General features: G+C 41.6%; 1 protein-coding gene across 1 annotated transcript in view; it reads left to right on the top strand.

The window, feature by feature from the left end:
- Positions 1-8,147, top strand: part of LOC139414226 (chemokine-like protein TAFA-2) — a 185,153-nt gene extending 177,006 nt beyond the window's left edge. The window contains exon 5 of the mRNA XM_071162121.1: positions 6,991-8,147. The gene's annotated coding sequence lies outside the window, so the exon portion shown is untranslated. The remainder of the gene's footprint in view (positions 1-6,990) is intronic.
- The last annotated feature ends 5,992 nt before the right edge of the window (positions 8,148-14,139 follow it).

Genomic DNA, 14,139 nt, shown 5'->3' with positions numbered 1-14,139 from the left:
TTAAGCATCAAAACCTCCTTTGTTCTTCTTTCCATTCGTGTGGTTCGCCCACTGGTTACCTCGGTCTTCTCCACAAAACCCTCACATCAGCACCCAAAACTGCTCTCACATAACTAGCATGCAAATTGTTTTTCATTATATGATTCTCTAGGTGTTTAAATCTGATCACATATTGCGTGGATATAACTAGAATTCCAATATGCAGCAGCACAGCAATATAATAAGAATATGTAACACCTTTTGTTGTCATATGGGTCTGGTTACTCGTTATGGGATATAAGTCAGGACTTATCCACTTTTTTGGCATTAAATTCTTCTAGTAGCTTCGTACTGTAGGATACATGCTTTGCCAATCTGTGGTGTAGCTAATGGTGAGACTGGAGAACCTGCTGGCTTGTACGCATTGAGCCTCTTCTGTTTGAAGACTTCACGCAGTGTCCTGGAATGGAACCAAACCACACAGTCACTCCTCTCCACACGCACATACACACACAACCAGCATCCTGACGAGTGTCACTGCCATGTGAAGATTAAACTGTGCCTCCTGAAACAGCGAGGGGTGAGTCTTATGTTCCCTGTTTCAGTGCCCGTGAACAAAATTACAGGCCAATGTATTTTTAGTTATTAGATGTTTGTGTGTGTGAAATCTGTTAGAGAGTGAGACCCTCCATGGCCCGACTGGGATGAGGCATACCTTGGAACAGTGTGCTGTGGGGCACTGACACCTCATGTCACCTGACACTACCGCTTTCCAGGCCAAGACCGTGGAGCCCCTGCCACTCGGTAATTGAATGACACTAATAGGTGCCCAGACACAAATAGGAACACCCAAGCATGCGTGTGCCACTCTCTGATAACAAGCCCCACTTATAATTATGTATACTAGGGGCTCTAGTTTCAGCTGCTGTTAAGGCGGCGCTAGTGTCAAACACATGATAGTTTGCAATTTTGTCATGTAAACACTGGCACACTGGCATTTTCGAGCTCTAACACCAGGGTTGGTAAGTTATCTGTCTTGTATTAGCTTGCTTGCGCTGAGGTGGAAGGGTGGAAATATTTAAAGCGTGTCATTAAAAACATGCACCAATGTGTCAATTTCAAGCAGCCCTACTGGTGATATTTAAGACTTACCAAAAGCGGGTTTTAGCGGAAATGTTTAGGAACATCAAGTTATTGTGATAGACTGCTTATCGTTTTTCCTTGGTGTTGAATTGGCTTGTAGTTTAAGCTATATTTCCCTGTTCGTTTGTTTGTCTTTCATGTGGCAAAGTCACAAACAGATCATATCAATGGCGATGGTAAACTAATCTTATTATAACGTTTGGGCAATGTCCAATTGTCAATGGCGCAAACACACAGTAAATTTTCGAAATGTGAATGCAATGTGTGAAGATGATTATTTCCATGTTGAAGCCAATGTTTGTTGTAACTAGGCCTATTGTAGGGTTACTGTATACTCTTCAATAAACCTTCAATGGATAGGACAAACATCCATGCCTACTGCCGAAGATGTGATTTATAATATCATGCTTCTGACCCAATCCTTTTTAGAAATATTGTTGTTTTAATAAAACAGATGGATTGTTTTTTGTTTAATTTTATTAAAAAACACATTTTATTAGAAAGATTCACCATCCATTGGTTTATGTTCAGAATGTACAGTTCCTTCCGAAAGTATTCATACACCTTCACTTTTTCCACATTTTGTTACATTACAGCTGTATTCAAAAATGTATTACATTATTGGTTTTTCTCATCAATCCACACGCAATACCCCATAATTGTCACGCCCTGACCTTAGAGAACCTTTTATTTCTCTATTTTGGTTAGGCCAGGGTGTGACTAGGATGGGTAGTCTAGTTTTTTATTTTCTATGTTGGCCTGGTATGGTTCCCAATCAGAGGCAGCTGTCTATCATTGTCTCTGATTGGGGCTCATATTTAGGCAGTCTTTTCCCACCTGTTGTTTGTGCGATCTTGATTTTGTATTGTTGCTTTTTAGCCCTACAAAACTGTGCGTTTCGTTTGTTACTCTTTCTTGTTTTGTGCCGGTCATCATAAATAAAAAATGATCTTGGTCCGACCATCCTTCCAACAAAGATTGTTACAATAATGACAAAAATAAGTGAAAACAGTTTAGAAATGTTTGCAAATTTATTAACAACAAAAACAGAAATACCTTATTTACTTTACATAAGTATTCAGACCTTTTGCTGTGAGACTCGAAATTGAGCTCAGGTGCGTGCATCCTGTTTAAAATTGAGCATCCTTGAGATGTTTCTACAACTTGATTGAAGTCCACTTGTGGTAAATTCAATTGATTGATTGATATTTGCAGCATTGAAGGTCCCCAAAAACACAGTAGCCTCCATCATTCTTAAATGGAAGAAGTTTGGAACCACCAATACTTTTCCTAGAGCTGGCTGCCCAGTCAAACTGAACAATCGGGGGAGAAGGGCCTTGGTCAGGGAGGTGACCAAGAACCCGATGGTCACTCTGATAGAGCTCCAGAGGTCCTCTGTGGAGATGGGAGAACCTTCCAGAAGGACAACCATCTTTCTAGCACTCCACCAATTAGGCGTTTGTGATAGAGTGGCCAGACAGAAGCCACTCATCAGTAAAAGGACAAATGAATGCCTGCTTAAAGTTTGCCAAAAGGCACCTAAAGACTCTCAGACCCTGAGAAACAAGATTCTCTGGTCTGATGAAACCAAGATTGAACTCTTTGGCCTGAATGCCAAGCGTCACGCCTGGAGGAAACTTGACACAATCCCTATGGTCAAGCATGGTGGTGGCAGCATCATGCTGTGGGGATGATGTTCAGCGGCAGGTACAGGGAGACTAGTCAGGATCGAGGCAAAGATTAACGGAGCAAACTACAGAGAGATCCTTCAAGAAAACCTGCTCCAGAGCACTCAGGACCTTAGACTGGCTGTTAGAAGGTTCACCTTGGAAGGTTCACCTTCCAACAGCACAACGTACCTAAGCACACAGCCAAGACCACGCAGAACTGGCTTCGGGACAAGTCTCAAAATGTCCTTCAGTGGCCCATCCAGAGCCCGGACTGGAACCCGATCAAATTTCTCTGGAGAGACCTGAAAATAGCTGTGCAGCAACGCTCCCTATCCAACCTGACATAGCTTGAGAGGATCGGCAGTAAAGAATGGGAGAAACTCCCCAAATACAGGTGTGCCAAGCTTGTAGCATCATACCCAAAAAGACTCAAGGCTGTAATTGCTGCCAGAGGTTCTTCAACAAACAACTGAGTAAATGGTCTGATAAAGATGGCGCTGAAGAACATGGCTGACGTTTTACATTCTCCCAACCAATTGTGCAATTTAGTTATTTTTTTTAAATGTTGTGTAAATTATATTTTTTAAACGTATTGTGTGCATAATGTTGCTGCTACCGTCTCTTATGACCGAAAATAACTTCTGGACATCAGAAAAGAGATTACTCACCGTGGACTCAAGGACACTTTTTCCTCTAATGAGTCTGACGAGAAGGATATCCTGCTTTCACTGGAACAGGCCCAGATCCACGCCATTTTGCGTGAAGACATCGGAAAAGGGTACGCAGATCAGGGATCCTTCTGAGAAGCCGGAGGCGAGCGAGAACTCCCAGTGCCTTCCATTCTCCTTGCTAACGTGCAATCATTAGAAAATACATTGATGACCTACTATTAAGATTATCCTACCAACGGAACATTAAAAACTGTAACATCTTGTGTTTCCCCGAGACATGGCTGATCAAAGAAACGGACAATATAGAGCTGGCGGGATTTTCCATGCACCGGCAGAACAGAGACGCTACCTCTGGTAAGACGAGGGGTGGGGGTGTGTCTTTTTGTCAATAACAGCTGGTATGCGATGTCTAATATTAATTAAGTCTCGAAGTATTGCTCACCTGAGGTAGAGTATGTTATGATAAGCTGTCGACCACACTATCTACCAAGAGAGTTGTATTATTTGTAGCCGTCTATTTACCACTAGGAAGTGAAGCTGGCACTAAGACCGTTCTGAAAAACCAACTCTATAGGGCCATAAGCAAAGAAGCAAATGCTCACGCAGAAGCGGCACTCCCAGTTGCCAGGGACCTTAAAGCATGCAAATTTTAATCAGTTTTACAACATTTTTACCAGCATGTCACATGTGCATCCAGGGAAAAAAAAATCCTAGACCACCTTTACTCCACACACAGAGATGCATACAAAGCTCTCCCCCGCCTTCCATTTGGCAAATCTGACCACAATTCTATCCTCCTGATTCCTGCTTACAAGCAAAAACTAAAGCAGGAAGTACCAGTGACTCGCTCAATACGGAAGTGGTCAAATGACGCAGATGCTACACTACAGGACTGTTTTGCTAGCACAGATTGGAATATGTTCCAGGATTCATCCAATGGCATTGAGGAATACACCACCTCGGTCATCGGCTTCATCAACAAGTGCATCGGTAACGTCGTCCCCACAGTGACTGTACGTACATATCCCAACCAGAAGCCATGGATTACAAGCAACATCCGCATCGAGCTAAAGGCTAGAGCTGCCACTTTCCTTTCATGGAGCGGAAGACTAATCCGGACGCTTAAAATAAATCTCGCTATGCCCTCAGACAAATCATCAAACAAGCAAATCGTCAATACAGGATTATGATTGAATCCTACTACACTGGCTCTGACGCTCGTAGGATGTGGCATGGTTTGAAAACTATTACGGACTACAAAGGGAAACCCAGACGTTAGCTGCCCAGTGACATGAGCCTACCAGACGAGCTGAATGCCTTTTATGCTCATTTTGAGGCAAGAAAAACTGAAGCATGCATGAGAGCACCAGCTGTTCTGGGTGACTGTGTGATAACGCTCTCGGTTAAACCTTTAAACAGGTCAATATTCACAAAGCCGATGGGACAGACGGATTACCAGGACGTGTACTCAAAGCATGCGGGGACCAACTGTCAAGTGACATCACTGACATTTTCAACCTCTCCCTGACTGAGTCTGTAATACCTACATGTTTCAAGCAGACCACCATAGTCCCTGTGCCCAAGGAAGCGAAGGTAACCTTCCTAAATGATTACCACCTGTAGCCATGAAGTAATTTGAAAGGCTGGTCATGGTTCATATCAACAGCATCCTCCCGGACACCTTAGTCCCACTCCAATTCGCATACCGCCCCAACAGATCCACAGATGACACAATCTCAATCGCACTCCGCACTGCCTTTTCTCACCTGGACAAAAGCAGAATGCTGTTCATCAACTGCAGCTCAGCGTTCAACACCATAATGCCCACGAAGCTCATCACTAAGCTAAGGACTCTGGGACTAAACACCTACCTCTGCAACTGGATCCTGGACTTCTTGACAGGCCGTCCCCAGGTGGTAAGAGTAGGCAACAACACATCAAAACGATTTCATCTATTTAGAATAAGGCTGTAACGTAACAAAATGTGGAAAAAGTCAAGGGGTCAAGGCACTATATATGGCTCGAATGCAATGCAATTTCATCTGCTATTTCCAGAGAAGTGCAAATGTGATCTGTAAAATGGTTCCATGATGTTTATAAGACATTACATTTGGGAGCAGTATAACTGTGAGTGGACATTCACCCTCTCTCTTTATTTTGGATCTTTGTCGAGCTCCTGTGAACATTTTTGATGTGCGTAAAACCCTCCATAGTCTAAGTTGCCCTGTCTGTATTATACGCCCATGGGGAGCAATTATGGTGCCTGGAACTGTATTTAGACAGCCTATTTAAAATAAGTTGTTTCATTTTCATTATAATTGTATTAGTTATACAATGTCTTTTTAGGCCTTATCAATAGCCTAGGGAATTTAATCTTGCTTATTGACTATGTTTGTCATGTATATGTCCCAATTGCAATTTACAGTAGTCCTAGACCCTTTATCAGTGTGAATGCTGTAGCCTATGTTTAACAATGTATTCCATATTGAAGCAATACAATTCGAACAATGTGTACTGCAAACATGTTCAACATACAATTTAGCAAGTATGAGGCAGGCTATTTAACAAACTAAGCTATAACGGAATAACATGCGAATTGGAGTTGATGACAATGCAATACATAAAAGATCATAAATACACAACTTGAAGCAACCACATATTTAGCCATGGAGCACGTTCTGATTGGCCAGTGAGGGGCCAAGCCTTGACACACCCACAACTTGTTTATTCATCAAAACCCAGCCCTTTCGCACCACCGCCAGCTACTGCACCTATATTCCGATTGTGAAAATAGCTCAAATATTTTATGACATACCCCTGAACCTATAATTCTATTTTTGAATTAAACTAGGGCTCTAAACGTGTATTCTACTTAAAGGGCAAAACACCAAATAGAGGACAACTAACATCATTCCTTTTATGACCATGAAAACAGCAAAGATGGCACATGCCATAGTGACTGTACTTTGTGAGGGCCCTTTGGATTAATATTCAGTGAAATACTTATGCTCGCAGGGTGTCAAAATGGATCATGTGCGTCATGTTTTGAAATCAATCTACACCATTACCGTGTGTACAGTACATCTCATTACATAAAACCTACCAGACCTACCGTACCATTTCTGACATACACTACACTACACTACACTACACTATTTGACTCGGACACCCTAGGACAGGTGGGTGATGGTCGTGACAGCTGGGGATTCAAACACAGCCTGGTGTATGCAGCACGTTTGACAGATTGATCTACACAATAAGACAGATATAGATTTACACAGTAATAGACAGTGTGGTGTGGTGCTTAGTACTTAGAGATGGACCTTTTGGAATAAACAACGCTCCATCCATGTTGTGTAATTAATCACTCAATCTTCTTATCGTGGGTTTGTAGTCCAGCAGCGGGGTCAGATTGACTGAGGTTTTTACACACTGCCATGTGTCATAAATAGCACCAAATCCTAGTTTAAATCTGTAGCGTTGCCCATTAGTATTAACTAACATCCTGCTATCTCCCCTTTTTACAGGTCACACGATAGTGCGGTCTGTCCTGGATCTGAAGACTTGGCATCAGTCATCTCTTCCTTGACAGAAACCACAGGGACTTCTTGGATTTGAAGACTATGTATTGAAGGATTGTGGGATGGAACCAGGGACCAATAAGGGAAAAAAAAGGAAACACTGAAATTCCACTGTATGGATGCAGAGCAGAGACTTGACTTGGAGATCCCATAGAACCACCTATCCAGACTACTGATTAGATCCCATAGAACCACCTATCCAGACTACTGATTAGATCCCATAGAACCACCTATCCAGACTACTGATTAGATCCCATAGAACCACCTATCCAGACTAATGGACTACTGATTAGATCTCATAGAACCACCTATCCAGACACTGGACTACTGATTAGATCCCATAGAACCACCTATCCAGACTACTGGACTACTGATTAGATCCCATAGAACCACCTATCCAGACTACTGGACTACTGATTAGATCCCATAGAACCACCTATCCAGACTACTGGACTACTGATCAGATCCCATAGAACCACCTATCCAGCCAACTGGACTACTGGATAGATCCCATAGAACCAGCTATACAGACTACTGGACTGCTGATTAGATCCCATAGAACCACCTTATCCAGACTACTGGACTACTGATTAGATCCAATTCCTAGCCATTATTGTTTATGTTTTTTCCTCCAATGAACTGCTACAGTAGGAGATCCAAACCTGCAAGGTATTTATTCAGTAAAAACAAAAACTGTGGATTATGCAAGCAAGATAAACCTTAATGCGAAACATGTGACGTGACATTTTCAAATATTTTTCCTCTTTTTGCCACAGAGAAGCTCAATGACTCCAAAACCAAGTGTTTGTGTTCGAGATTTAGATCATAAGCATATCCATTTATTTTTAACCGTATGAAGCAGACATCTCTTCTTTTTAAGGTTTTTGATTTTTTTTTAAAGCATTAAGTGTTTGGTTTTAGTAATTCTGTTGGACTGTCAGGTCTGCTTTTGAAGACTTGAGACATCAAAGAAGATGCCAGAGTGAAAAATAGTACTAACTACTATGTTGCAGTGCTTGAATTAAAGGCACCATGGTTTCAACAAACCAATTAAAATGACATTAAGCTGAACTCCAACTGTTTTAATATCTGTTTTTAATAGCCTGGTGACCAACATTGAGTAAAAGTGTCAGTATTATCTCAATAAACCTATGTCAAAAGGATGTCACTGAATCGAGAAAGGGTTTGGTTTTGTATCATAGTTTCAAAATGTCTCTACAACTAAATACATTTTACGAAATCGCCAACGTCACCATTACAAGACAACCAAATAACGTACAGACAAAATAACAACCAAAATAAATTCAACACCGAATTGTGGCATACAACTGCCACATTACAGGCACTTGTTTGAGCTATATCAGCACAGTACTGTAAGTCAAACTTTAATGTGAGGCGGGATAACAACAACACTAAAAGGGGTCATTCTTACATTGTTCTGTCATGAGGTTTGATGATGCATTTTGAAAACAAAGGTCAGAATGGAAAACCATGAACTGCATGGAAAGGAAAGACGTCGGTGAAACTCAATCTTACTGCACTGACGTCATAGCACCTCTCCCACTGCTGAAGCTCAAATCCTTTCATTCTTTGGGAAACCATGAACTGCCACAGAGGTCAGCATTATGCATTCATTCCCTTAGATTACATGATTTATATTCAGACGGTGTAACCAAAAAAATCCTGTTTACATCGGTGTCACAGTCCCTCACAGCCTCTGTGGGACATGTCTTGTGTAAGGCAAGGGTAATGCTATTAGCATAATATAATTTTCCAAGGATCCACACTGGAACTAATTTACAATTAGTCAGTCCTGCAAATAGTGGAATAATTGAAGGGGAAAAGCACTCAGAATTAATTTAGAGTTGTGTTCATCAAAGAGCTCCGATCTCAACAATGCCAAATCCAGAGATGGATCCAAATCATAATTTTCTGTTGATATGCTGTACCATCAACCCAGTATTTTTGATTTCTATACCCAACAAGTAATTAATGGACAGGATTAGACTATAAAGGGCACTCTGCCCCACCCCCTCCCCTTTTTATGATGAAATGTGCATGGCAATTCAAAGAAATAATTAAACATATTTTTGTTGTTGTTGTTGTTAATATTTTGCTGTAAAATAGTGAACAAGAAATCTGGTCCTGCTGCTTGAGCGACCCACAATGCAGTAGTACTAGTACACCTTTATTGTCATAAAGGGCAACCAACTAAAATGGTCATTTTTAGTCCCCATTACCCTGCCTTCTTCCAAAGTTGATAAACAAAAGCCCGTTTGCACACAGCTGCTTTAGCATTCTGAGCGATTTCCTGTTGGGATTTTTCACAGGCATCTTCCTAAAATTCGTAGTGCGTGTCATTAAAAACTTAAATAAACCGGCTATGCAATTCAGGACGCACAGTCTTGAGCAAGGGTAGGAACCAAGTGGGGCAGGATTTGGCATCCTCAGCCTCCGTCCTGCCTGCTGTACCATCTGATTGTTTTGTGTTACAGCCATAAGCTGTGGGGGGCAAGGGTGAATAGCACATTAGTCCATTTCCACACCGATATATACTGCCATTATCATTTCTGATATCCTTATCAACATGCAGCTCCATTCCCCTCCCTGTGTAAACCAAACACAGGTTAGAGACAAGCAGGCATCTCACAGGAAGAACAGATATATACGGAGGATACGGTTGGAGCTGTGCTGATTATTCTCCTATGGTCTACCTAACGCCAGAAAACCCTGTAATGTCAGGATATGTAACCTTATTATTTGGGGTTCTGCTTCTGCTGTAATGGTAAGGATAATTGAGACATGAATATCATATACAGTATCTGTTATTCACAGATGGTTCCCGGGCATGCATTGGTGCCCGTATTTATGGAAATGAATATATGTATGTGTTTATCAACGTCATTAGAGATGCCGTGTTGTCGGATACATCAGGGACATATTTGATGAAGTGTAAATTGACTTGTGTAACATCTGTAGGTGTGGGAGTGGTGGGGTGGTGCATTTAGAGATTACTGCTCAGTAAAGGTTCAGTGGTGAGGAATACCATCCTTAGAGAGAATAAACTTTTAAAATAGCTACACTTTAGAGTGGAAGGTAGATATCTTTTTATACTACAAAAATATAGGGCAAAACACACATCACGACAAGAGAGACACCACAACACTACACAAAGAGAGACCTAAAGACAACAACATAGCATGGCAGCAACACATGAAAACACAGCATGGTAGAAACACATGACAACAACATGGTAGCGACACAACATGACATCAGCACAACATGGTAGCAGCACAATACATGGTAGAAACATTATTGGGCACAGACAACAGCACAAAGGGCAAGAAGGGCAATACATCACACGAAGCAGCCACAATTGTTAGTAAGAGTGTCCATGATTGAGTCTTTGAACGAAGAGATTGAGATGTTTTTTGCAGCTCGTTCCAGTCGCTAGCTGCAGCGAGCTGAAAAGAGGAGCGACCCAAGGATGTGTGTGCTTTGGGGACCATTAACAGAATGTGACTGGCAGAACGGGTGTTGTATGTGGAGGATGAGGGCTGCAGTAGGTATCTCAGATAGGGGGGAATGAGGCCTCTACCATCGTCCCGGCCAGACAAATGTCTGTTGCAGGCTGACACTCATTTAATCTGAATAATCCTAATTATTCACCTACATAGAAATGGCACTGGAAGTTAAATAGGTTCCTTGAGACATTTTGCAATTCACTGTTTCAGTGATTGCTTTAAATGAACAGGAATGAGTTATGTGAGCTGTTGCTTAAAGTAGCTCAAGAAAAGTAATTTAGTCCGTGTGAAGAGAAACACACAGTGTATTTTACCTTACTTCACGTTACCTTTTATAGTAAACCTACTGTTATTTAAGTAAACCAAAAAGCCCTTCATCATAATGCAACACAATGACAGTGGTTTCCAGAGACTCTCATCAGGCCGGTGCTTTACTCAGGGCATTTAATATTTTGTCTGTCAATTCTCTGCTGTAATTAAAATAGTATATTCAACTCAGGATGCTCCTGATAATGAACGCAATTAATTAAGTATACATTTTAGGAGAGACATGCCCCCAAATACCAGACTGCGGGGAATAGAGTGATACGGGGTGATGCGGTTAGCGATCCAGGTTGCCTCTTGTTTGGTTTAGAAATCATTAAATTACAGTAATGACTAATTTCTCATTCCAGCATGCAATACGCCAGAGACCAACAAGGATTTAATAAAGAGCTCGCAATGAATAACAAACACTGAACGCCTCAGAGAAGGGCTACGTGATTATACAGAGTAAAAAAGTGCATTAATAAAACAATACAAAAACATTCCTAAATCATTTGAGATAAAGGCGATTTGCATAATTCATTAAGATTAATCAGACGACAATCCACTGTGGCGCTCGATAGAAGAGAAGAGAACACATGAAACCGATCCCAGAGAAAGGTTCTTTTCAATCTACAAACCATGATGTGAATCTACCCATGGATGGGAGAATTAACCTTTGTGTAGTATGATGCCCCGGACGAATTAAAACAAAATCCTTCAGTGATTCACCTTTATGAGCTCTAATATTCTATTAACATATGAAAGGCTTCTTCAGACATGAATCCTCCGGGTTTTTGCATATCTGGGCAGAAAATGCTTTCAACAAAGTTTGAGAGCAAGAAATCATTTCAGGGTGTTTTGAAACCACAGCATGAATCGAAGAATGTTCTTGACATTTCGAAGAGATGCTCCAAGTTCTCAAGTAGCAAACCTTAGGACAGAAACGTGTGCCACAGAAGAAAAATTACCACACATTTGATGACAGTCTCAGATCACAATGATGCAAAAACTTCTGACGAGGGGAGTGAAGCCTTTATTCATGCCATATTCTCTATTGCGGAAGTATTTAGTGAGCTTTTACCATGAATGGATTTTCTTTAAGGGTATTTTATAAGGATGTCCAAATGGTAAAATGTGTAATATGCAGGGGTTGTGGTGTGGTGCTTACTGCATTGGGTGTTGGGACCGGTTCGCCCTCCATTTGGAAAATCTGACCATAATTCCATCCTCCTGATTCCTGCTTACAAGCAAAAATTAAAGCAGGAAGCACCAGTGACTCGATCAATAAAAAAGTGGTCTGATGTAGCAGATACTAAGCTACAGGACTGTTTTGCTAGCACAGATATGTTCCGGGATTCCTCTGATGGCATTGAGGAGTACACCACATCAGTCATTGGCTTCATCAACAAGTGCATCAATGATGTCATCCCAACAGTGGTGACCGTAAGTACATACCCCAAACACAAGCCATGGATTACAGACAACATTCGCACTGAGCTAAAGGCTAGAGCTGCCACTTTCAAGGAGCGAGACTCTAACCCTGGAAATCCCGCTATGCCCTCCAACAAACCATCAAACAGGCAAAGCGTCAATACAGGACTAAGATCTAATCATACTACACTGTCTCTGACACTCGTCGGATGTGGCAAGGCTCGCAAACCATTAAGGACTGCAAAGAGAAGCAAAGCCGAGAGCTGCCCAGTGACACTAGCCTACCAGATGAGCTAAACTACATCTATGCTCGCTTCGAGGCAAATAACACTGAAACATGCATGAGAGCACCAGCTGTTCCAGAAGACTGTGAGATCACGCTTTCCGCAGCCGATGTGGGTAAGACCTTTAACCCACCTGGAGTGTTCCGGTTGAATTGGACCGTTGTAAATTTTCTCTCTGAAAAATTTTGTTTAATCTGATCATCATAAGGTTCCATGACTTTGTCCACACAGGGCATGTGAACACACAAAATACATTTTGATGATTGTCATTATATTTTTGTGTTTTATTTAACATTTGTACACCTGTGGTGTTCCTAGTCAAAAATGACCGGTCATTAGAAATTAATGGGTGAGACTACAATTATTGTATAAAATTGAGTTCAGGCACATGCCCATTCATCAGATGGACACACTTCCTCTCCCAGACCACCACATGCATGTGTGTTTGAGCACACACACCACACCTCACTCCCCCTCTTGGCTTCCATGGCAACCTTTCACCAATATAACCCCCCCCCCCCCACGGTAACCACACCTGTTGGCATTCTCACAAACAATTGCAACATTGTTTCAATAATATGTAGAACTTTTCTCGCAGCTCTGGTATATAAAGCTTTCTTGAGGCCTTGCTCACAATTCATTCTGTGCCAGCACAATGACCAAACAATGTACTCTATGTGAGGCTCTTGATCATATCTTTGATCATAACACTGGTGAGGAGGAGAGAGTCCTTGTTAAACTTTGACACAAAGTAGTCTGTGATAAATAACACTATGTTTCATCTGAGTATTTGTTATAGTCAAAATAATCCATACAATATGCTTTTTTTAAACTCAAAAACAAGTTGTATGAGCTCAGATCAATGAGACCTGCAGGCCATAAATAGCAAATAGAAATTCAAAACTTGTAATGTTCACAAGAACTTAAGTTGACAAAGAAATCGAACACAATATATGTATTATTATTATGGATTTATAATCAGCTATATTGGGGCGGTCATTTTGAACCAGGAACAGATAATTAATTAACATAAAACGAATACAACAGGTCAACATTCACAAGGCCCCAGGGCCAGACGGATTACCAGGACGTGTACTGTGAGCATACGCTGACCAACTGGCAAGTGTCTTCACTGAAATTTTCAACCTCTCCCTGTCAGTCTGTAATACCAACATGTTTTAAGCATAACACCATAGTCCCTGTGCCCAAGAACACTAAGGTAACCTGCCTAAATAACTACTGACCTGTAGCACTCACGTCTGTAGCCATGAGGTGCTTTGAAAGACTCGTCATGGCTCACATCAACACCATTATCACAGAAACCCTAGACCCACTCCAATTTGCAAACCGCCCCAACAGATCCATAGATGATGCAATCTCTATTGCACTCCACACTGACCTTCCCACTTGGAAAAAAGGAACACCTATGTGAGAATGCTGTTCATTGACTACAGCTCAGCGTTCAACACCGTCAAAGCTCATCAATAAGCTAAGGACCCTGGGACCATACACCTCCCTCTGCAACTGAGTCCTGGACTTCCTGATGGGCT

Source organism: Oncorhynchus clarkii, chromosome 7, assembly GCF_045791955.1.
Source record: "Oncorhynchus clarkii lewisi isolate Uvic-CL-2024 chromosome 7, UVic_Ocla_1.0, whole genome shotgun sequence".
In the NCBI taxonomy this organism is placed as follows: Eukaryota; Metazoa; Chordata; class Actinopteri; order Salmoniformes; family Salmonidae; genus Oncorhynchus; species Oncorhynchus clarkii.
This window is presented reverse-complemented; position numbering and strand designations above follow the sequence as displayed.